Genomic DNA, 11,330 nt, shown 5'->3' on the forward strand with positions numbered 1-11,330 from the left:
GGTGGAGTGGGAGCAGCCAAAGGGGGACCCACCAGAGCAGCTTTGGCTCTGATTGAGTCAGCAGCAGTGCCGGGTGCTGGGGCAAAGCTCTCCGTTGCATGATGCACCTTCTCGCCCGTTACTCCAGATTTGGGGTGACAGAGAGGACACCCCACTGCCCTGGTGATGCATGCAGCCCTGCACCAGCTGGGATTTACTGCTCTCCCTCTTGGGATTTTACAGGGGTCTCCAATGGCGCAGGAGGAACAGGAGGACTTGCCCGGCCATGCAGCAACACTGGGATGGCGTCCGTGTGTCCGGCAGCAACGCAACCTCCACGTTTGACCTGCCCCGGCTCCCTCCCGCCCCGACATCCCGTGTCAGCTGCCGAACCCCCCTGGTATTCCTGGGGACTTTGGCTCTGAGAGCCCCGGGCGCTGTGTGCCCATGCAGTAGGAAATTCAAGCATTCACGAGACGGCAATGCGGGAGGCAGAGCAGCAGCAGCAAGATAAATGCAGGAAACGCTGCCGAGGAAAACGCTCTTGTGTCCGTCCTCTAGCCCAAGGCTTTGCTTCAAAGCACTGGGGAGCAACAGAGGGACAGTTTATGGAAAACACGGGTGGATTTTGGGCTTTCTCTTAGCTCCCAACCTCCCAGAGCCTGAGCTGATATTTGTCTCCGGTTTTGCCCGTTAATAATGGATTGGTATTGAATTACTGTGCTGCATGCGGGAAGCCGTGGGACAGACCCTGGGGCTGGAGTGCGGCAGAGCCGGGGCAGCTCTCTGCCTGCACCCTGGTGCCAGGGTGCCCTTTGCACCCCATGCTCCGGGCTGACCTGCGCCTCTGCCAAGCCGCTGAGCCGCAGTGCTAATGCAAAGAGCAGCACCATCCCGGCCCCGCGCATCCCATCCCCATCTTCATCTTGCTTCCCCAAACCCATTTCTCCCCTCGAGGGTGGCAGCAGCAGCCCCAGGCAACACGCTTGGAACAAACAGGTCGTCTGTGCTCACAGAAGTGCACTTCTGTTGCTGTGGTTGCTGCTCACCAGCCCCTTTGGAGAACCAGGGGAACAAAACAACATAGAAACCAGACAACAGCGACAAAGATTGCCTCCATTAATGGTGGGGGACCTTGCTACGACGGCGCAGATGAGGTTTTGCTTCCTAGTTGGAGAAAACATTTCTGGCTGCTTTAATGTCTGCTCTTGCAAGTGGCTCCCAGTCCCTGGGAGATGGTGGCACTGGTGATGTCCTATGTCCCACGTGCTCCAGTGGATGCTGGGGGGCAAACCATGCAGGCCCTCTGCGGTGGGCACGGGGATGGGCTGCTCTCAACCACCCGTGCCCAATATTTCCTCCTATATTATAAAACACATTCTGCAGCATCATAACCAATATCAAAGCTGACTTTAAACACATATATTTACTGTGCTGAACAAATACCAAGCAACCCACTGGTGGACTAGCAATAACACTGCCACCTTGTGAGACCTTGCAGGGATAACAGACAGGCTGGGGGAAGGAGGAAAAATCCACATTACGGGTTTAAAGAAAGGGTTCAGATAGAAGAGGGTGAACTAATGCAGGAGAGGGCACAGAGCAACATGCAGAGCACAGGGGATCCGCATCTCTCCCTCCCGTGGAAAACCATGAGCAGGCACCCCACGCCGGCTGCGGTGCACGCCTCTGAGCATCCTGCCACGAGAGCAGGGAACTGTGAAGTTTTGGGTTAATGACATGATTAAAATGAACTAGCAAGAGGTCGCAAGCGCCGGATTCAGAGACTGCATGGAAGGAGTTTGCATCAAAGCAGCAAGCTCTGGGTTTGCAGGCAGCGAAACCCAACGGAAACCCTCCGGGGGTAAAAAGCCAAGTCGGGGTGGCTGTCAGGTGGGATATGTGAGCCAAAAAACCCCAGTCTGAACACGCAAGCCTTCAACTTACTGATGTGTTTATCCTAAGACTAGGGATGCTGTTGGGGCAGCGGTGGGCACAGGAGCGGGGTGGATGCAGGCACCGCTGCCCTGCAGCTGAGGTCAGAGGAAGGGACACGGGAGCAATTGCCAACGGCCTCCCCACGATGCTCGATGTGCAGAAAGGACAGAGATTTCCAGCAAAATATCAACTATCGGGGTGGGCCGCTCGGCACAACTCCTGCCAGCACATCATCTTTGCAAAGCCCGGGGATAACCAGCCTTCCTACGGCACCCGCACTTGCCTGCCCTGGCCCCTCTGTGAATGCCTTTCAACTGCTGCAAATGGGAGCAAAAAAAGGACAAAACTCACAGATAAAGCTATTTTATGCCCAACTTGCTGCCGAAGAACTATTATCAGCGTTCTCTGCTTTCACCTCCCCTCTGTGCCTGCTTGTTCCAGATGACCGAATAAAATAAAATCAAAATAAAATCAAAAGAGTGAGACTGAGAAAGAAACGACCGCTTTCAAATAAGCCCAGCTTGATGGTTTCAAGACCCAGATTGAGCCACAATGGGATGGCCTAGATTTCCCAGCTGATTTTTTTCTCCGGTTTCCCGGACTGAAAAAGGAAAGAGAAAACCCCCTCTACCACTTCACTCACTTTCCCTCAAAGCAGATGGACAAATTAATAAAACAAGCAGCTGGTAGAAGGAGACCAGAGCTGGCAGGGAGCTATAATGAACCCCGATTGCCATGGACTGAACACAAAGTTCATTTTTTTTTCCCCTTTGCTTTAAAACCTTCGGCATAAGTAATTTTGCACACTGTGTTGGTCGTTCCTCGGGATGGGGAACGCTGCACGGAGCAACGGGAGAGGAGCCTTGTTGCACCCACGAGCACTCACTGGAGGTGGCACCAAGTTCACGGCATGCGATGCTGGGTTGGACTCCCCAAAAGCTGCAGCAGACACCGGGACCGGTCTAGCCCAACACTGGAGCAAACCCAAACCCACCGGGCACGCAGCAGCAGCCGGTCGGGACGGCTGGGGAAATCCAGCCTCGTCCTTGGCAGCCGCGGCCAGTCTTAACTTACATGGTAAATCCCAAGGGTTCCCCCAAGTGAATTCCCCGGCACCACGTCGAGAGCACCCGAACCTGCCGGTTACTTGATACTTGCAATGTGTCAGAGCTAAAAATAACATCGGCATTTGAGAAATAGGAATAGCATTTAATGCGCTAACGGGACGGTGCTCACCGTGTAATTAAGTGGCTGGATGTAGAGTTCAATATTTCTCCTACACATGTTGCGATCTGCATCTGAAAGTGTTACCAAGGGAACACTGCTGAAGCATTTAAAAAGTACCTGGCAGCTGCCAAGTTGGAAAGGACAACCTGCGTACGTGGGCGAGAAGAGGCGGCTGCTGCCGTTGCAGGTCTCCCCCGAAGGTGTACGGATGAGAGCCGCCGGCTGGCACCTGAGCATCCTTCAGGTGAGCCTTGCATGAGTCTTATCGGGTGGCTCTTTGCACCATCAAATCGTCCCATAAACTGCTGGAGGAGGTGGTCGTCAGCTTTGGAAAGCGGCCGGCCCTGGACTCTCCCTCTTGGCTTCTCTTTCCTGGTTATTAAACTAAACACACGGCTGTCTTGCTCCACCCTCACGTGGCGAGGAATGAGCTATTGACTCCAAAGCACTGAGAACAAGCCCAGATAATCAGGGATCATCCTTCCTCCACTCACAGGCAGCCCCTTGCTTTATTTCTTAAATGTCAACCCAACTCACCTGCTGTCTCCCGTCCCCCCAAATTCTGTTCTCCTCCACTTGGCCCTACTGGCGAGTTCATTCAAAAGCAGCCGTACCCTCAAATCATTCAATTAAAGTCTCCTGCTCAATTCTATCTGCCGCAGAAAATGAAAGCAATGATGCTTATTTCCTTCATGAAGCACTGGGAGACCCGAAGCTGAAAGGGCTGCACAAAACCTGCTACTGCTGTTAGAGGCTCCCATTCCCCCGCCACTCCCCACCCAAGCTCACCACGTGGCAGGCCTTCCCTGCCGCCGCTGCAACGCAAAATGGCTCCATCGCGTCCCCTCCTTGCATGGCTTTCTCCTCTGAATAATTCTGCAATCTGCCAGCCCGGCTTCGTTATTAAAACAGAGCGGGCAAAACTTCCAAGGCTGGCAACCACACAGAGCGTGGACTTGAAACGCTCTTATTAATTCAGGAACGTCACTGTCACCAATGGAGATGGAAGCCAGCTTGCCAGCGGAGCTCGGACCTTGCCCTACGCACTCGAGGGCAGTTTTCCCCAAGCCAAAGGCTGCGTGGGCAGCAGCGAGGTTTCTCTCCAGGAGGCATTTCAGCGCCAGTAGATGCTGAGTTGCTGGTCCTGCTAAAGGCAGTAACCCCGAGCAGAGACGCACCCAATATCCTTGCGTCTCACTTGACTGTGCAGACATGGAAAGTGAAGTCCAGCACCTACAGCACGACCTGTCTTTTGACTTCTCCTGTCTGCTATAAGGCGACTAACGAGCCCCATGGATGTGTGCAGCAGGTGGTCTGCGGGACTTGGATGGAGGCCACCAGCTCACAACACATCAATGGGCTGCCGGAGGGTGAAGGCTGGATGCTACCAGAGATAACGAGCTTGAGCAAGTGAGCCCAACAATGCGGAGGTCTTCATCCCACTCCATCAACAGCCCTTTCGGTATCCAAGTTCTCCAGGCACACTGGGATGAAGAAATCAAAATTCCCACTTCTCCAGTCATGCTGGAGAGCTCCGTAGCTTCTTCCAAAACGTAGCCAGCAGTGGGGCCGACGTCAGCGAGGTGGCCTGGGGTGCGAGCAGGGAGCGCAGGGCAGCGGAGTGCCACCGGCAGCCGAATACGAGACGGACACCTCTTCCAGGAGAGCAGCTGCAGCAGGCTGCAGCCCTCATTTCTCTCTATCATCACATTTCTGGGATAACGGAGCTGCAAGGCAAGTCTATCACTCTGGATGACATGTTTTATAGTGGGTTGTACTCTTCATAATAAGCCACTCTTTAGGACTTGGCCACACAACTCTTATTAATGTTAAAGTGACTAATGGACAGAAGCCTCTCTGGGCATAAAGATAGGAATTATCTCCTCCTGTAAGTATCTCTTTCCATCCCGGGCTGTCAGGCGTTGTCTTTTCTCATTGCTTTACCTTTCCTTCTCACTGTTACATTCTTATTATATTATCTTCCTCTCCCCAGCAGAGTTTCCAAAAGGGGCGCTGGTATCTGCGCAGATAAAAGCAGCCCCCGCTGGGCTCGGGGCATTCTTTCCACTCTTTGGAATGGGAGCGGGACCCAGCAGGCGGAAAACCACAGGCGCCAGGATTTAGCCACCCTCCACCCGAGCACTGGGCTTCACGCTGAATGGCATGGGCAGCAGCCCCAGCGGGGTGGTTCCTGCCATGCACGGGGGTCCCGGTGCCGGAGACGTGGGGATGGGGTCCCACCAGTTTCGGCGAACCAGCCGCTCTTCTGGGTCTTTCTGTTCTTGACGGAATTATCTCACTCAAGGTAAAAGCGATGGGCTTTGATTTGTGTCTTTAGGCAGGCACACTCCTAACTTCTATCGAGCAGGGAGAAGAGGGAGGAAAAAAGCCTGATATTATACCCTTATCTCAGCAACAAGGGTCAGCAATTCTTTATACTTGACTAGTGACATGACTTTTCCTTAAAGGCTGAAGGAGATACAATTTCATTTTGCTAAACAAGCCCAGAACAGCTTTTCAGTTATCTCCTTGTGTGACACTGGGAATGCGAATGTGCTCAGTGGCAGAAAAGCAGCAGCAGTGATGGAGAAATTATTTCACCATCCTTCCCCCTTTGAAATGTCAGCCCGGGAGAACCTGGCACAGGGCAGGGCAGGGACTTTTCTGCATTTTGGTTGCAGTCGCTCCTGTGGGCCATAAACCTCAATTATATACATAGCCCACAGGCGTACCTCACTCTTCAGGATCGACTTCTTCTGGCTGTCCTAAATTTATAACATAACTGACGTATTTCACTATTTGCCTCCTTATTTCCCCTCTTTCCCTATTATGAGGAGTTTGTCCTTCAGTAGCTCAGCTCCCACCATAGCAAAGGTCATAAATTTTCTGAGGGAGCTTTTATCGAAATGGGGGAAAAGTGTGTTTGTGAACGAAACAAAAACATCCCCGAAGAGTTCCTTCTTCAGAGAGGAGACTCATCTCCCATTTTAAAAAGTGAAGCCATTTTCAGTTGGTTTTGTGTGATGTTTGGGGTCTCAGGTTTCTTACAGTCAACCTTTTTTTCCTGAAAGCATGAAATGTTCACTCCATCGACTTCTTTCCTTCGAGCTGCAAATTTCTGCGAGGAGAAAACCACCGTGACCAACTCTGCCCTATCTGGGGCATCTGGGACGAGGGAGGACGAAGAGTTCTCTGAGGCGCAGGGTGACTCGAGGAGCTGACGTTCACTTTTTACGCAAATAAAGAAAAAAAACTAGGCTGAAGCAGCTCGGAAAAAACAAACACCGCATAAAAACGTAGTGTGCTGGAAAAGCCCCGAGCAAGCACAACTCTCGCAGCAGCTGTGGATGTGGGAAAGAAACTGGAGTTCAGGGGACCGTGTGGATTACACGGGCTGTGCCTCTAAGTGACGGCAGCGAGCTGGCCCCAGGAGCAGGTGCCGCTTTAATGAGCTCCACCAGCCATCTCCCCGGGGGGTTCAGATGCTCCAGCTCTCCCCCAGCGCTGTGGCTGGAGCATAGCAGGGATGATAGGACAAGGAGGGACCTCTCGGGTCATGAAGATGCCCCCACCAAAGGTAAACCCACAATGCAATCCCAAGCAAAACCCTGATCCGCCGCCCCCCCCCCCAGAAAAGAGCTAGCCCTAAGCCGTGGCGAGAGAAAATAGCAGCAAACGCCACGACACCGTGCGTGAGCAGCTCCCTCCACGTTCTCAGCTCTGCCACCTCCGAGGGTGGGAGCGTTACAAGGTGCCGCACAACGTACGCTCCATTTACTCTCCAAACTCAACACCTAACAGCGAGATAACAACTCGCTCTTGTGATAATCAACAGACGGCTGGATCTGTGAAAAGCAACTGGCACTTCAGAGGCATTAGGTTGGGTCCGTCTCCTTACAGACACACACGCTTTTACTTCCCTTGAACACACAAAGCAGGCGAAGCCAAGTCAAGCGGTTCCCTTTGCACGGCTCAGGTTTGGAAACATGCACAAATGCAATGCCTCTTCCCCAAATCGATTTGTGATTTTGAAATTAGGGATTTTTTCAGGACCCCCCCAACATCCCTTTTTCCTTAAGAAAACTCAATGGGTGCATTGGGAAACAATTCAGTGCTGAAATGTCTCCCACCAAGCCTGGGAGAAACGCAGGCTGCGGCAGGGAGCTGCGATCGGCCACACCACACAATGAATGAACGAGCATAACTCTGAGGTCAGGAGAAACACTGAGAAGGATCCAGCAAGCAAGATTAGGAAACGGCAGAAAATTATTAACACATTACTTTCCAGTTGTTTCCTTAGGTTGCACAGCTGTTTAAGGTATTAGATGACTACGGATACATTGGTTGGGCTCAGATTTTGGGTATTAATCCCCGATCCCTTGCCTTGATATGGACACGAGGGCACGGAGCTGCAGGGTCCTGCTTAGGAGGGTTCACATCTCAGCGGTGTTCAGGAGAGGGGATGTGAAAGGACCAAGGGAGAATGGAGCGGTTTGTGCCTTGAAGATATCAGGACCTCCTTTCCCAAAGGGCGCTGGAGCAGAAAAACAACCTCAAAACATGAAGAGACGGACGAAGACTCAGGGTGGACCCTGCCCAGCAGCTCCTCCGTGCTGCCAGGTCTCCACCACCACCACCCTGCCCGTGCCCCAGCCAGCCAGGCATCACCAGGCAGAGGTCCCAGGGAGGCACCCCTGAAACGATGCACAAAGCTGCAAAGCAAGAGAAGCAAAGGGCTTTGCGCTGGGATATAGGGCTTGGAAGACGCAAAGGGGACAGAGAAGCTTGTGCCTTTGCTTGAATCTCCCGCGAGCTCTAGAAACATGGGCAAGCACCTTCAGTGCCTGTAAGGAGAAGTGCTGACAGCAGCCTTTGAAGAAAAATGAACTAACAAGAGAAGCTGGGGGAGAACAAGTGGGTCCGACCTGATCAGGCTTTTCCTCCTGACAGCACGTGAAAGCCGCTCAGCAGTATGAAAGGTGCCAGGTTTGTAAAAGCAACTAATAGGAACAACGATGGGTATTTAATTAAAACCTCAGGCATAGCCAGATGACAATGATTATTGCTGCTGCTTTTCTTTCTCTAGTTAAATAAGCCTTTACTGCCTCAAAATCGAATGAAGACCAACCTGCAAAGCATGCATTTCAGAAATGTGCCTAAGTGACACCATCGCCTTCCCAAGGCAGAGCCCAGCAGAGCATCCCTCTTGTGCCATGGCTTTACCCCTGTTCCCCCTCGCAGAGGATAAGGAGGTTGGAGGCTTTGGAAAACATTGTGGTCAAGATAAAGAATCCTCTCAGAGAAACCCAGGTTTGTGTCTCCATCAGGAAAAGAAAAACATCAACTCGCGGAGCCGCAGGGGCACGGTCTGATAAGCAGCAATAATAACAGGCTGTTAGCGTGTGGGGCCGAGAGCGGGATGCCCTCAGATACGGAAAAACAGAAAAGCAGGTTAAAACCAAATCTAACAGTAACTGCAAATGGGCTTCCCGGCAGATTAAAGGGGTGAGGAAGGGAAGCAGGTTCTCAATCATCAGCCTCGGGTTGAACACGGCGTGAAAACCAGCAACCGCTCAGGGAGCACGAGGATTTGTTAAAACTTGAGCCTAAGGAAATCAGTTTTATTTTACTGGCCCTTCCCTAATTACACACCTCTGAAGAACCTCATTTTGTAAAGCTCAGGAATCAGTCTCCTACGAACATGAGCAATGGCCTCATTTTGTAAAGCTCGGGAATCAGTCTCCTACGAACATGAGCAATGCCAGGCTCACGAAACATAAATAACCATCTCGAGCTGTTCAATTCACCGCTCCCTCCGGACCCGGGCACTGCTACGCCCGGCACTTGGCTGTCCCCGACCCACAGCTGTTCCAGCAGCTCGGGGGCAGCTTATCCCAGCCATAAAAAAAGGGGAAAAAAATAGAAGTAATACTTCTACCCACGGAGCAGCGGTACTGCCTTCTCATCCCCGACAGCAACACGCTACAAGGAACAGCTGAGAAACAGCTGAGTAATTGCCTGGAGAAGGGACGGAGGACGGGGAGCCGCGGCGGGGGAAAGCCCTGAAAGATAATACAGGAGTGGGAATCCGGCGCATGTGATGTGAGCGCTGCTCCCGGAGGATAGCACGTTGCCGTTGTATCACCCCAAATTATAAGCTTGCAGAACCTAATTCACGAATGTTGATGGCCTGACTCGCGCCGAGTCATGCGTTGTTATTCTCTAATAACACGTTATTCTGAAAGTGGCCACAGAGAAACGAAGTGCCGGGGAGCAGGGTGCTGCAAAGCCACCGGTGAGCTAACCAGAACCAGCCCGGCGTTAGGATGGTGGTCTTCTCTTTATGCAAACTAAGTTTTTTATTCCGTGCTAAATACAGTCATAGAAGAACCATCTCCCTCAGCATCCTGCGGAAGAGACCTATCGCAAGGCTACAAACGTCAGCCAGAGCTGCCCGTCCAGCTGGGTGCTTGACTTCAGATGATGGAGAATCCAATATGGATTTATTGGGGTGGGAGGGGCGTGCAAAATTTAAGCCATCCCTAAATTCTTCAGGCAATCCCAACATAAAACACAACCCTTGGAAAAACAAACCTTCTGCCTCCGAAAAGCGAGCGCACAAACAGACCTGAAAATCAGTTGTAGTTTGGACCATGTCCAGCCCCACTTTTTAGACAAGGTTATTATTTTATCTGATAGTCACGCACCATCCTACTGCATCTTCAGCTCATCCAGTTAAGCTCATCCTTGCGACCTACACACACAACCCCCCTCTTTACCAGCGATATTGATGTTTTTCCAACATGTCTGCACCTTTCATACATTCCCCGCCACCGCTTTGTCAAGCTCTCATAACCAAACCCTCCTGAGCCTTCCCCGCCGCCTGCTTAACAAGATCTCAGGAATTTTCTCCCATTCGTCAACACCCGTTGGCCACAGCAAGCCCCGGGGCGGATTCAGTAACTCCCAAAGGAAAGCCCCCTGAGCAGCACCAGCTCTCTGCTCCCAACCTCTGCCCGCGAGAACTCGTTCATTAGGGAGATGTAACGACGTTACTTTGCTCGCGCGGCAGAGGAGCACGGCACGCTTCGGTGGCCTCGGGAGCAGCCCGGCGAGCCGAGAAGCAGCGGCGACCGCCCCGGGAGCACGCCGGGTGTTCTCTCACCTGCTCTCCACCCCACCAGACAAGCCATCCACGTGCTATTTCTCTGGGATGCGTCTGCGCTCTGTGACAACATATTTTGTGTATAGCCTCCGGCAACCGTGTTCTGCAATAATTACAACTCTTCAGCGAGGCGGCTCCAGTGATGTTTAATGCCAATTACTTCATAAGCACTCTGTAATTAATGTTCCTTCCATGCTGCTCTTGCCACTCACCCCCCGTAGAGCTGCAAGGACCGCTGCCTTCGACAGACTCCTGGCGGGTACGGCTACATGGAATAGTTTTGGTTGAAAGCATTTGGAAGTCATCTCAAGCACGCGCACCTGAAGGCAGCATCAGGGTCCTGATATTTTTTTCAGGTGCTTTCTTGGGGCTTGTACTTAACAATACAACCACCGCCTTCCTGCGTTCTCAATTACAAGCTGTGTTTTCTATTCCAGGTACCACAAGCATCATCTATCTTCATTACAGGACCTCATAAATAAGTTCCCAACTGAAGACCATGCTCCCACTGAGGCTTCTCATCATTTGATCGATTGTCTAACAGCTTCTGAGAAAAACCCGAACGTGAGCATATTCGCTGTTTTTCTGTTCAATCAAGGGATGATTAAACATCGTTTCCTGAGCACAGCATCTGCATGGGAACAAAAAGCCCTTCAGGAGAAACACGAACAGATTCAAAATGGGCGTTTTCAATTTGCAGCTCATCCCTGCTCGTCCTCAGAGGGTGAGTGCGGGTGGGAAACGACACCGGAGATCCTGGAGCGCTCGGGGGAGATCCTGGCTGGGGGGTTAGTGGAAAATGCACTGGACAGGGACCCAGTCAACACAGAAAGCAAGGTATGGTGGAAACAGCAGGGAAAATACAAGGGCTATCCAAATAAAAGAAAGATTATAGGATAAGGAAGAGCAAACAAAGCCTCTCGCTGGTCTGGCAGCACGTAGGAGACGTGAGAGGCAGCAGCTCCTGCCAGCATCTGTGGTGGGCTGCGGAGAGCCCCCCCAGCCGGAGCGGCCGGCGCGC

Source organism: Aptenodytes forsteri, unplaced genomic scaffold (genome assembly GCF_000699145.1).
Source record: "Aptenodytes forsteri isolate BGI_AS27 unplaced genomic scaffold, ASM69914v1 Scaffold55, whole genome shotgun sequence".
In the NCBI taxonomy this organism is placed as follows: Eukaryota; Metazoa; Chordata; class Aves; order Sphenisciformes; family Spheniscidae; genus Aptenodytes; species Aptenodytes forsteri.